Source organism: Amblyomma americanum, chromosome 10 (assembly GCF_052857255.1).
Source record: "Amblyomma americanum isolate KBUSLIRL-KWMA chromosome 10, ASM5285725v1, whole genome shotgun sequence".
Taxonomy (NCBI): domain Eukaryota; kingdom Metazoa; phylum Arthropoda; class Arachnida; order Ixodida; family Ixodidae; genus Amblyomma; species Amblyomma americanum.
In genome coordinates this window covers 97196616-97207550 of record NC_135506.1, presented here as the reverse complement: position 1 = coordinate 97207550, position 10935 = coordinate 97196616, and positions in this window count along the sequence as shown.

Below are 10935 nucleotides of genomic sequence, written 5' to 3'. Positions count from 1 at the left end.
CACACACACACACACACACACACACACACACACACACACACACACACACACACACACACACACACACACACACACACACACACACACACACACACACACACACACACACACACACACACACACACACACACACACACACACACACACACACACACACACACACACACACACACACACACACACACACACACACACACACACACACACACACACACACACAAAGCCGTGACACCTAAAGCAGATGGCAGCGATGGCGTAGTATTTTGGCGTAGCAGACGGCAGCGGTGGTGTAGTATTTGGCGTAGTATAAGCGGCTGTTCTGGGTTGCGTTCCTCAGTGTCTCCAGGTGTCAAGTGGTGATACAATATGCACAAGCTCTCCTCTGGCCTGCTGCTCGAATTCTTTGGGTAAAATGCTTGAGAAATGGCTCGTTTACCCCACTTTGTTTACATAAAAACGAATTGCGCCACGATTTCTTGCGGCCAAAGCTGACGCTGTGTGTTTAATATCCATCAGCTCTGCTCCACTAAGCTTACAGGATACTTTCTCGACAGTATCAACCCTGCTGTCAACATCGACTGAACTCGGGATGACTTGCAGGTTAACACTCGCGTTTGCAGTTTTTCAGCCTACTACGACGCCGACTACAAGGTCGTTTATTTCGCACTAGAGGAGATGGCCCCGTGTACGTGTTTCTGTAAAAATATCAGAAAAACTAAGACACTTGGTGTTCTGGGTGACTTTCATATAAAGCGTACTCTGCCTCATGATTAACATGTATGAGGCAGAAACTGCTTAAAAGGGTAGCGAGATACGAATTGGTGTTTTTTTTTTTGCTTCTGCGGAAAAGTACTGTGAGCATTTGCTTTCACTCTTACACAGGCGTGCGCTGCTGGAAGCCAGAAAAGAGAGAAAAATCTGTAAAACGGTAAAAGACACTGAAAACGTACAGCAGTGTTCAGAAAACGTCATATGAATACCAGCGTATTTGAGTCTATTGCAGGTCTCAATGAGGTATGGTTAACTACTGGAAACCACTGAAACTCGCACAATTTTTAGGGGAAGTGGCTTTAAATTATTTTCTTCCTTTCGACGCAAATATTCTTCTACTGAGGCGCGATTTAAGTACAAAATGCAATGTGAATAGTGCGAATGAACTTCTGTGGGATCACAAATTAGTGGACACAATGTGTCCGAGCTAAGTCCCTGCAGCTGGACCTCTAGGCGACATCTTCGCAAAATCTCATGCCCAGACGGTCTGTGAAAAGCGCCTTATTTACAGGCGCTTTCACCAAGCCCGCGTGGAGCGCATATTTTTGATACAACAAAAATAAACGTCATCAAGTCAAAGAGCATGTTCAACACCAGAAGAGTTTCTCCTAAAATGTTCGGTCCTGTCGCGGTCCAACAAAAATTTAAGGGCGGGCAAATAAAAATCCAGAAGCTAACAAACAAAACAAATTCGCCTGGTAGAAATCGACCTGGAGTGTCCTACGACTCGATTTCATTCAGATTTAGTAGTTAAAAATCACCATTTTAAACGAACGCGGGACGGGTGCTCACAATGCGTGGAAACTATTCTTCGGCTGGTACCTGTATAAAATCAGGAGTATTCGTCTCTCCGATAACCTTCATGATAGTCTTTTCTCCTGTCGCTGGCCGGCCTAGCAAAGACACGCTTGTCGCTGAGCACTGTGAAGCCCGAGAATATCCAAGCGTTATTGGCACCTAAAATCTGCCTACAGCGCGTTATTCTGTCTTCTCCCAAGCAGTGCTTTGCTTCCTGACCTCTGTAGAGAAAACTGATCTACGAGGGTAATTCCGAAAGTACGGTCTCCACAGCTCTGGAGCTACAGGAAAACTATTAGCGGACTGTTGCCCACACTGTTATATTCGCAGCAGCCTCATCTCCCAAACAAGCTATCGCTTGCCCGCTGGTCGGCCAGCCGAGCCTCGACAGCCGTTTCTCTACTGGAGCTCCCACTTTACGCTACCTCTTGGTGCCAAGTTCTCTCAAATATTCGATTTTTAAACGCAAGAGGCCTTCAACCTGTTACAATTCATCGCCAACTGATCGAAGTATATAGAGACTCGCCCATAGATGTAAAAAAATTCAGAAAGTTGTGTAAAGAGTTCGCACCTGGTCGCACGCAAATTCACGGCAAAGGAAGAAGCAGGGGTCTTTCAATTTCCGACAAGAAAGTCGCCAAGGTTGAAGAAATGCTGTCACAAGATCTGTGCATTTGGTTGCTGAGGTTTCTCGATTACAATTCATCGAATTTTGGCTGAGAAATTGAAACACCGAAAGTTTCCGCAGTTTAGTCCCGCGGATGCTCTTACCAAGCCACCAACAGCAACACATTGACTCTGCCCGCTAATATCTTCGGCACTGGAGAAAAATAGGACAGTTTTTGGATTTCATTGTTACCGGTGACGAAACCTGGGCATTCTTATTCTCACCTAAGGCAAAGCAAGAATAACGTGAGCGGCGACATTCCTCTTCGCCTAAGCCGCGAAAATTCAAGCGCCCACACTCTGCCGGCAAAGTGATGGCAACTGTGTTTTGGGACCAAAAGTGCGTATTGCTGATCGAGTTCATGCCTTCTGGGACTACGATAAATGCTGACAGGTATTGTAAGACATTGAAACAACCAATACGTGCGATTCAAAAGTCGAGAAGAGGAATGTTGAGCAAGTGCGTGAGACTTCACGACAACGCTCGCCCCCTACGTCGTCCGCGAAACTGTCGCTCTCCTTAAGCAGTTCGAATAAGAAATCACCAACCCACCCCCCCATCCTATTATCCCGACTTGAGATCCAGTTGCTACCACTTGTTGACCAAGTTAAAACAATATCTAACAGGATGGCGCTTCAGCAAATGGGACGGTCTGAAAGCTGAGATCCAACGCTTCCTCAACGACATGGCGGCGAGCTGGTATGACAAGGGCGCATAAAAACTACCCCAGCGCTTGCAAAAATGCATCGGCAGAAACGTTGATTATGTCGAAAAATAGAAGAACGTTCTGCCCTTAAACATACATGTCACTTATTGAAAATTATGTTTCTTTATATTTTTTAAAGAAACCGAAACCTCATTTTAGGATGATCCTCGAATGTAGGGAGAATAAAATATGTTAGAATTTGTAGTGGACCTACAGGCGCCACTGATCTCTCATCGTGGTCGGACGTTAGATCGGCCGGACGAAAAGGTTCTCCTGACTGGGAAACCGAGGTGATTGTCAAATACATTTCCTGTGTTCTATTCTCCCCAAAACTCTGTGATGCACCGAATACCTGAGAGCAGCCAGCATCTCTTCTGGCAACCGTCCAAATTAGGCTAGTTTTCTTTATGCTCAGTTGTGTTCATTTCTAATGGCCTTCTTTAATTTGTGCTGCACAGAATGGCATTAAGCCTGAGAAAGCACTATTGTTTATCTGAGCACTGTGCCGAGACTTAATCTTCCCTCTCCGCTCCGTTCTTTCGCGCGCACACACACACACACACACACACACACACACACACACACACACACACACACACACACACACACACACACACACACACACACACACACACACACACACACACGCGCGCGCGCACGCGCGCACACACACACACACACACACACACACACACACACACACACACACACACACACACACACACACACACACACACACACACACACACACATCCCATAGATAAAAAATGCAGTTTTAGAAGCGTTAATTGGGCGCGATGATCACCATAAAGAAATACTAGCCCCAGCGAATATTACTTTCAGGATGTAGGACGCTAAGCACAACGCAGATCATGGATCAATGAATAAGAGAAATGCTCTGCACGCCAGCTTTATTGCTTTTTTTCGGAGCTCAAATGTCAAAATTTATTAACTGGTTCAATTATTCCAAGTTCAGTTACTACGACAAAGAGAGGTCAATGTAACCTATTCAGTGGGTAAAGCGTTATGGCTCAGCACGAGCGCCTACGAGTTCAATAACATTTTTCTGTGTAATCAAGAAACTGCGCAAGACGAGGTCAATTTAGTGCCACGGCAAAATCTTTTCATGAGCCTCAGACTCTCCGAAAGGGCTTAAACTGGCGCCTACTTACCACTATAATTCATGCGATGTAAACAGCTGGCGCGGAGCGCTTACATGCAGTAATAAGGCGCTTTCACAGAACTCTCTGTCTCAGGGTACCCAACTAATTACGATGTGAGATTGAAATTTCGTCCTGTCTTGACGTCTACCCAAGCGGCTATATGCACTCATCGAGTTACAAAACAAGGTACGGTTTATAACTGCTGAGATCATATGCACTTCAAGAAACTCCGGTCAGAGGAGGATGCAAACACCCGTCGTTCCTTGATTGAAGTTTTAGTCCAGATTCTGCCTGATTACAGATCATGAGGCTATTATATAACAAACAAGGAAGCTAATTAATTACTGTAATATAGAAAGCTATTTTTGCCACGTTTTTCATAAGGCTTTTACGTAATATCCTGGAGCTGCGCAAGTCTTCATAATGAACACCCTAGAAATATGCAGCAGTATCAAGTAAAAGCCGTCTCTACAGTAATTGACCGATGTGTGATAGGCTTCAGGAAAGACATGCAAGGGTTAACTGATCACGTGGTTGTTTTCAAAATTCTACCGTTGTGTTCTTATGCTGTAGTATTGCAGTAATTCTATGGCTTCCAGTATAATTGCAGTTTGTTCCTTCTATGTGCTTCTAGCTTTGGCCATCTGGGCACGAGCGTTCAGCCTTGGTTTGTTGTCCGGTGGTCGCGACATATATTTGCGCGGTCGCATATCTTGTTTCTCATTAGCGTCAGAAGGCGTTAACCAGTGTTTCAGATGTCTCTCAGAAAAATGATGCCGACTACGAGAGTTTCCCTAAAAGGCCGAAGTACTCAGGTGTGAAACCAACTGCGGCGGCCACGTTTATGGAGGCGAATCGCAAAAAGACGCTCCTATGCTGTGCAATGTCAATGCTTGTTAATGATCCCAAAGTGGCCGAAATTATCCCAGAGGCCTTCAGATCCCCAATGGAGTGTCGAGGAGTACGAACGCGTTCACGTCGGCTCCACGTACTCACTAATTTAATGGCGGAATTTTTTCTACGTGCACCGTAAATGTGTTAAAATATGTTCCCAAAAGTGCAAGCAACCCGAAAACACCACATTTGTGCTCGTAAGTGTATTTTAAAGACCGCATTGTCATTCGAAGTTCGCCAGCGCGACACGTCACGATAGGCGTACTTCGACCGGGGGCAGGGCGGCCGGCGAGCTCCCGCCACCACCGACCACGATCGGTTCAAAGATGACAATGGAGGTGACGGTGGTGGGAACTTACATCGACCTTAAGGAACTAGAAAAAGAGGAACAGATCATAAGGCTGAAGAAGCGCGCCGAAAGAATCGAAAACGAAGAACGCCACCTAGGACACCAACATGGTGCCGGAGACGCGGCTGCAGCGAACGCCGCCACTGTTGCGAAGACCGACGACAGCGACCCAAGAGCCTTCAAAGAGGCGGGACGGAAACTCGCTGAACGTTCAAAAGCCTCAGACCTCCCGAGACTTCCAGCTACCGGTTGGAAAGTAGTTCTGCGGCCCAAAGAAACACTCACAATGCTGAAGAGCACCACCGAGATGAGAATTGCAGTAGCCACCACGGAGAAAGCCGGGATAGAGGAATAGGAACCACTGAAGGATAGACCAGCTATAAACGCTAAGCAAGGATCGATTACCTACCACTCGCCTAGCTACGAAAACGCTAGTAAGGTGGAGAAAGTAGGCATTGTCAAGATCGGGGACAAGAAACGGACCCCTACATGAACGCACTAGAGAGTTGTGGCAAGGAAGTCATCCATCGAATCGATGAGGAAAACACAAACAAGTATGTACTAAAACTGAACATTAATTGATTCAACCCACCAGTCATAGATGCACGAAGAATGGGGAAGACCAAATCTTTCCTAATCACCTTCTAAGAGGAGAAAGTATCACGACGAGTAGTCTTGAGCGGAATCACCTTCAAGTGCATTCTCTACAAGAGACGCTACAAGGACTGTTACAAGTGCGGAGAACTTGGCCACCGCTCGCTCAGACTTCTGCGACAATGAAGTGACCAAGTGCCGCGGCTGTGGCATGACATCGCCCCTCGAGGGGCACCATTAAACACCACAGTGCGAACTATGCGGCACAGAACACTACACCGGGGACCAGAGGTGCAAAGAGAGAGAGAGAGAGAATGAAGGAAACGCAGGGAGGTTAACCAGATGTGAGTCTCCGGTTTGCTACCCTACACTGGGGGATGGGGGATAGGGGTTAGAAAGATGACAGAGAGGAAAACGCAAAAAAAGGAACGTGCACACATGGAGACACACACAAACAAGGCGTTCCAGTTAAAGTCTTTCACACAGGCCGGTAGATTGTAAGAAGCGCAAAAGCGCTTGCACGGCCTTCTTCTGCGACGATAGGTCCTTTCGATGTTTTAGAATTCGGTTTTCGGATAACGGTTGGTTGTCCAGTTGGTCAAGTTCGTGGCTAAGGCATGCCCTCTGTGGACTGTACTGCGGGCAGGAGCACAATATATGGCCAATTGATTCTTCATGGCCGCAGTGGTCACAGTTTGGGGTGTCGGTCATCCCATTGCGGAAGGCATAGGCTTTAGTAAAGGCAACACCCAACCAAAGTCGATATAAAAGCGTGGCGTCTCTACGGCGAAGCTGTGATGGCGCTCGAAGACTTAAAGTTGGATCAAGTGAGTACAGTCGCGTATTTCTTAATTGTGGCTCATTCCATTGCGACTCGGTGCACTGCCGAGCAAGTAGGCGGAGCTTCCGTGCCGCGTCAGTTCTAGAAAGAGGAATTGGGACGTGGCGCTCCTCAGTATGGGCTGAGCGGGCAGCGTGATCCGCCCGTTCATTGCCGATAATCCCGCAGTGACTTGGAAGCCACTGGAACGTTATTTCATGGCCGGCATCACTTATATGGTGTAACTTCTCTGTAATATGGAAGATTAGTTGTTCGTGCGGTCCGCGTCGTAGAGGTGACAGTAGAGACTGCTGTGCCGGCTTCGAATCGCAGAATATTGTCCATTTGTGTGGCGGTTCATCACCAATGTGATGAAGGGCAGTTAAGAGCGCTGCGAGCTCTGCTGCCGTCGATGTTGTCGCGTGGGTCGTCTTAAATTTGATTGTTGTAGCTTTCGCTGGAATGACGATTGCCGCCGCGGAGCTGCTTGGAAGGACAGATCCATCAGTGTAAATATGCGTTGAGTAACGGTAGTTCTCGTACAAATGTAGTAGCGTGACCTGTCTAAGGGCTAGTGATGACAGATCAGCTTTTTTCGAGATACCAGGTCTTGCGAGGTTGATTTTTGGCTGAGCGAGGCACCATGGAGGGATCGAAGGTATCGCAGCTGGAGTGAAACAAGATGGCAATGATTCTTCATATGCAGTTATCGTTTGGCTGAAAGATGTGTGTGGCCTGTCCGCTGGTAGAGAGGCTAAATGGTGACGAGGATTCCGGGCTAGATGCCTTATATGGGTCCTGAGTACTTTAATTTCAATGTGGGTCTTGACAAGGTAGGCCTAGACAGATCCGGAGCACTTGACCCTGGAGACTTTGTATTGTGCGTAGATTCGTTTTGCCTGTGTTGTTTATTGCTGGCAAGCTGTATCGCAGAAATCCTAGAAAAAGCACCCTGTACAGTTGTAACATGGCACTAGGCGACATTCCCCAGGTCTTGCCAGCGAAAAACTTGAACAGGGGGCAGATGCCTGTCAACCGTTTTTTCACGTATGATATGTGTGGGCTCCATGACAAGTCCCTGTCGATTATGACACCTAGAAACTTGTACGATCGGACCCATCGTATTATTTGGCCATTTATCATTACACTGTAGTTTGCCATGGGTTTGCGCGTAAATGGCACTAGTGCGCATTTCTCGGAGCAAATTTCCAGGCCTCGATTACGGAGGTAGATAACAGTTTGTGTGGCGGCTCTCTGAATTCTCGCTCGCAACTGTAGGCGTGTTACTGCAGATGTCCATATGCAGATGTCATCCGCGTACATTGATAGCCTGACTGTGGTTGGCACGTGCTCAAGGAGAGCAATTAGTGTTAGATTAAATAACACGGGGCTAAGTACACTGCCCTGGGGGACGCCACGGTAGCTATAGTGAAGAGAAGTATGGCCTTCCTCAGTGCTTACAAAGAAGGATCGCATGGATAGATAGCTCCGTATCCATTGAAACATCCGACCACCCACTCCTACCTCTGCGAGAGCAGAGAGGATGGCTTCATGCGTAACGTTGTCATACGCTCCTTTAACGTCGAGGAATAAGGATGTGCAGAGACGCTTACGGCATTTCTCATGTTGAATCTAGGTCACCAGGTCGACGACGTTATCGATCGGTGATCGACCGCGTCGGAAGCCCGCCATGGCATCTGGGTAGGTGTTGCGGTACTCCAAGTACCACTCCAGGCGTCCTAGGACCATCCTCTCCATTAGTTTGCCCACACAGCTCGCCAAAGCGATCGGGCGATATGATGAGAGCTCCAACGGCGACTTGCCAGGCTTCAGCAGTGGAACAAGGCGACTTGTCTTCCAGGCTGTTGGTAGCGTGCCATTTCTCCAAGATTCATTGTACACCTTAAGAAGAACTCCTCTCGCTCGCTCCTCCAGGAGACACAGAGCTCGGTAGGAAATTCCGTCAGGTCCTGGCGCTGATGTGCGGCTACACAAAGCTAATGCTGCCTGAAGTTCGTGGATCGAGAATGGTAGATCCAACCGGAAATCACGTGGTGGCGGGTAGCTGCTCGAAGGCGATGGAATGTTGGTAGCTGTGAGTTGGCCGGATAACCTGGCGCAGAAATCCTCTGCCACGTCAATCTCCGATCTCTTTTCAGAGAGGGCAAGCGCCTTGAATGGGAATCGCTGTACGGGAAGTGTCCGCAGCCCGCGCACCGTTCTCTATAGTTGCGATAAAGGCTTGCGTGGATCTAGCGACTCACAGAAGGCAGCCCAACGTTGCGATTCGAGCTTGTCTAACCGGCGCTGTATCTTCTTTTGCGTGCGCCTGGCGGTCCGTAGATCGTCCATTGTTTTCGTACGTCGGTACCTTCGTTCAGCACGTCGTCGGATTGCTCGTAGTCGTTCCAGTTCCACATCAAAATCATTAAGTTTCGAGGAGCATGTTAGAGTACACATAGTGTCTTGCACCACGCTCTTGATTGCCTCTTCCAAGTCTAAAGATGAATTGGCGTCGCAGTGTGCTTCCATAATAGACTGAAATTTAGGCCAGTCCACTCTTTGGATCGTATCCTGTGTTTTGGAAGCGGTCAATCCTCTGATCTTGATGTACGTGGGGATGTGGTCGCTTCCGTGCGTCTCTATGTCCGCAAACCATCCTGCACGTCTGACTAGGCTTCGTGAGACGAAAGCCAAGTCAAGACAGCTGCTGTACGTGGAGCCACGTAAGAACGTAGGACTTCCATCTTTCAGCAGCCAAACATCATTACTGGAGGCGAAAGATACCAGAGCTCTGCCTCTTGCGTTGATGATCCGACTTCCCCAGAGTGTATGATGGGCGTTGAAATCTCCAATGATGACCCAGGGATTGGAAGTTGAGGAAAGGATGTCTCGTAGTCTTTTGTAATCAAATCGACTTGACGGAGATAGGTAGGCGCCTACAAAAGTGAAGGCCAGATTTTTCCCTTACGTTTATGCATATATATTGATTACTGTCATTAGGTGGTACAGGCTGATGAGTGTAGGTGAGGTCACGGCGAATAAACACCAAAACCTTACTGTTTTCATAAACAGCGGACGACATAAATGATTCATATCCAGAAAGTCTGATTTTGTTCGATAGGTTCAGCTCGCAAAAGACGATAATGTGAAACATATTGGCGTACACGAAGCGACGGAAATCCGAAAGGTGCGCTTTGAGTCCGCGGGCATTCCACTGAAAAATAGCTGCTTGTCGGACCTCTTCCCTAAAAGACCAAGGCTGGGGAGCCATGATCTACTCAAGGGTTGCAAGCACCGGACTCAGAGCGTCCAGTACTTGAAGCGCACTTCTGGCAGACGGTGTGTGCATGTTGCTTAGCAGCACTCTAATGGCATTCATTAAAGGCCTAATAAGTGCTATCACTTGCTCATCTGTATTCCGCGACTCCTCGGATACAGCACCTTGCTGTACTGGGGGCGGCTTCTTCTGCGGCTCTTCTGGCGGTCGTGTACGCGGAAGTGGCGGCCATTCCTTTGTGGAAAGAGATCTGGCAGTTTTCACCCTTCCAACATCGGTGTTCGGAGTGCTGGAAACGTCCGCTGATGATGATGCTTGACGACGTAACTTTTCTGAAAGCTTGATGTTTTCCGCCGTGAAGACCTTCGTCGGTGACGTCGTCTTCGCCGTACTTTCACAGCGGCCTCTTTGTGGGTAGAGTTGTCTCTCACCATTTGTTTAAGAATGGTGATCTCTTTCTTGATCTGGGGACAGTCTTTGGAAGAGGCGCAGTGATCACCTTGACAGTTAGGACACTTCAACGTGGTTGCGCTGCAGTTGTCTTCTGAGTGGGGTTCGGCACATCGAGGGCACACGACCGAATTTCTGCAAACACCCTTCACATGTCCAATCTTCTGACAATTGAAGCATTGCACAGGTCTTGGAATAAATGGTCGAACCTGGTGGCGAAAGTGGCCGACCTTCACGTAGGGTGGAAGGCAGTCGCCTTTGAAGGTTATCCTCACACAACGTGAGTTGCCGAGGCGACCAACATGCACAATCACGTTGTGTTCGCTTGCTGGTTTTATGAGAATTGGTAGGTCTGCATTAGATATTTCATTGTCAATGTCATATATGACTCCTGTTATTGTGGCACCATTCGTTGGCACGATGGATCGGACCTGGATGTTTCC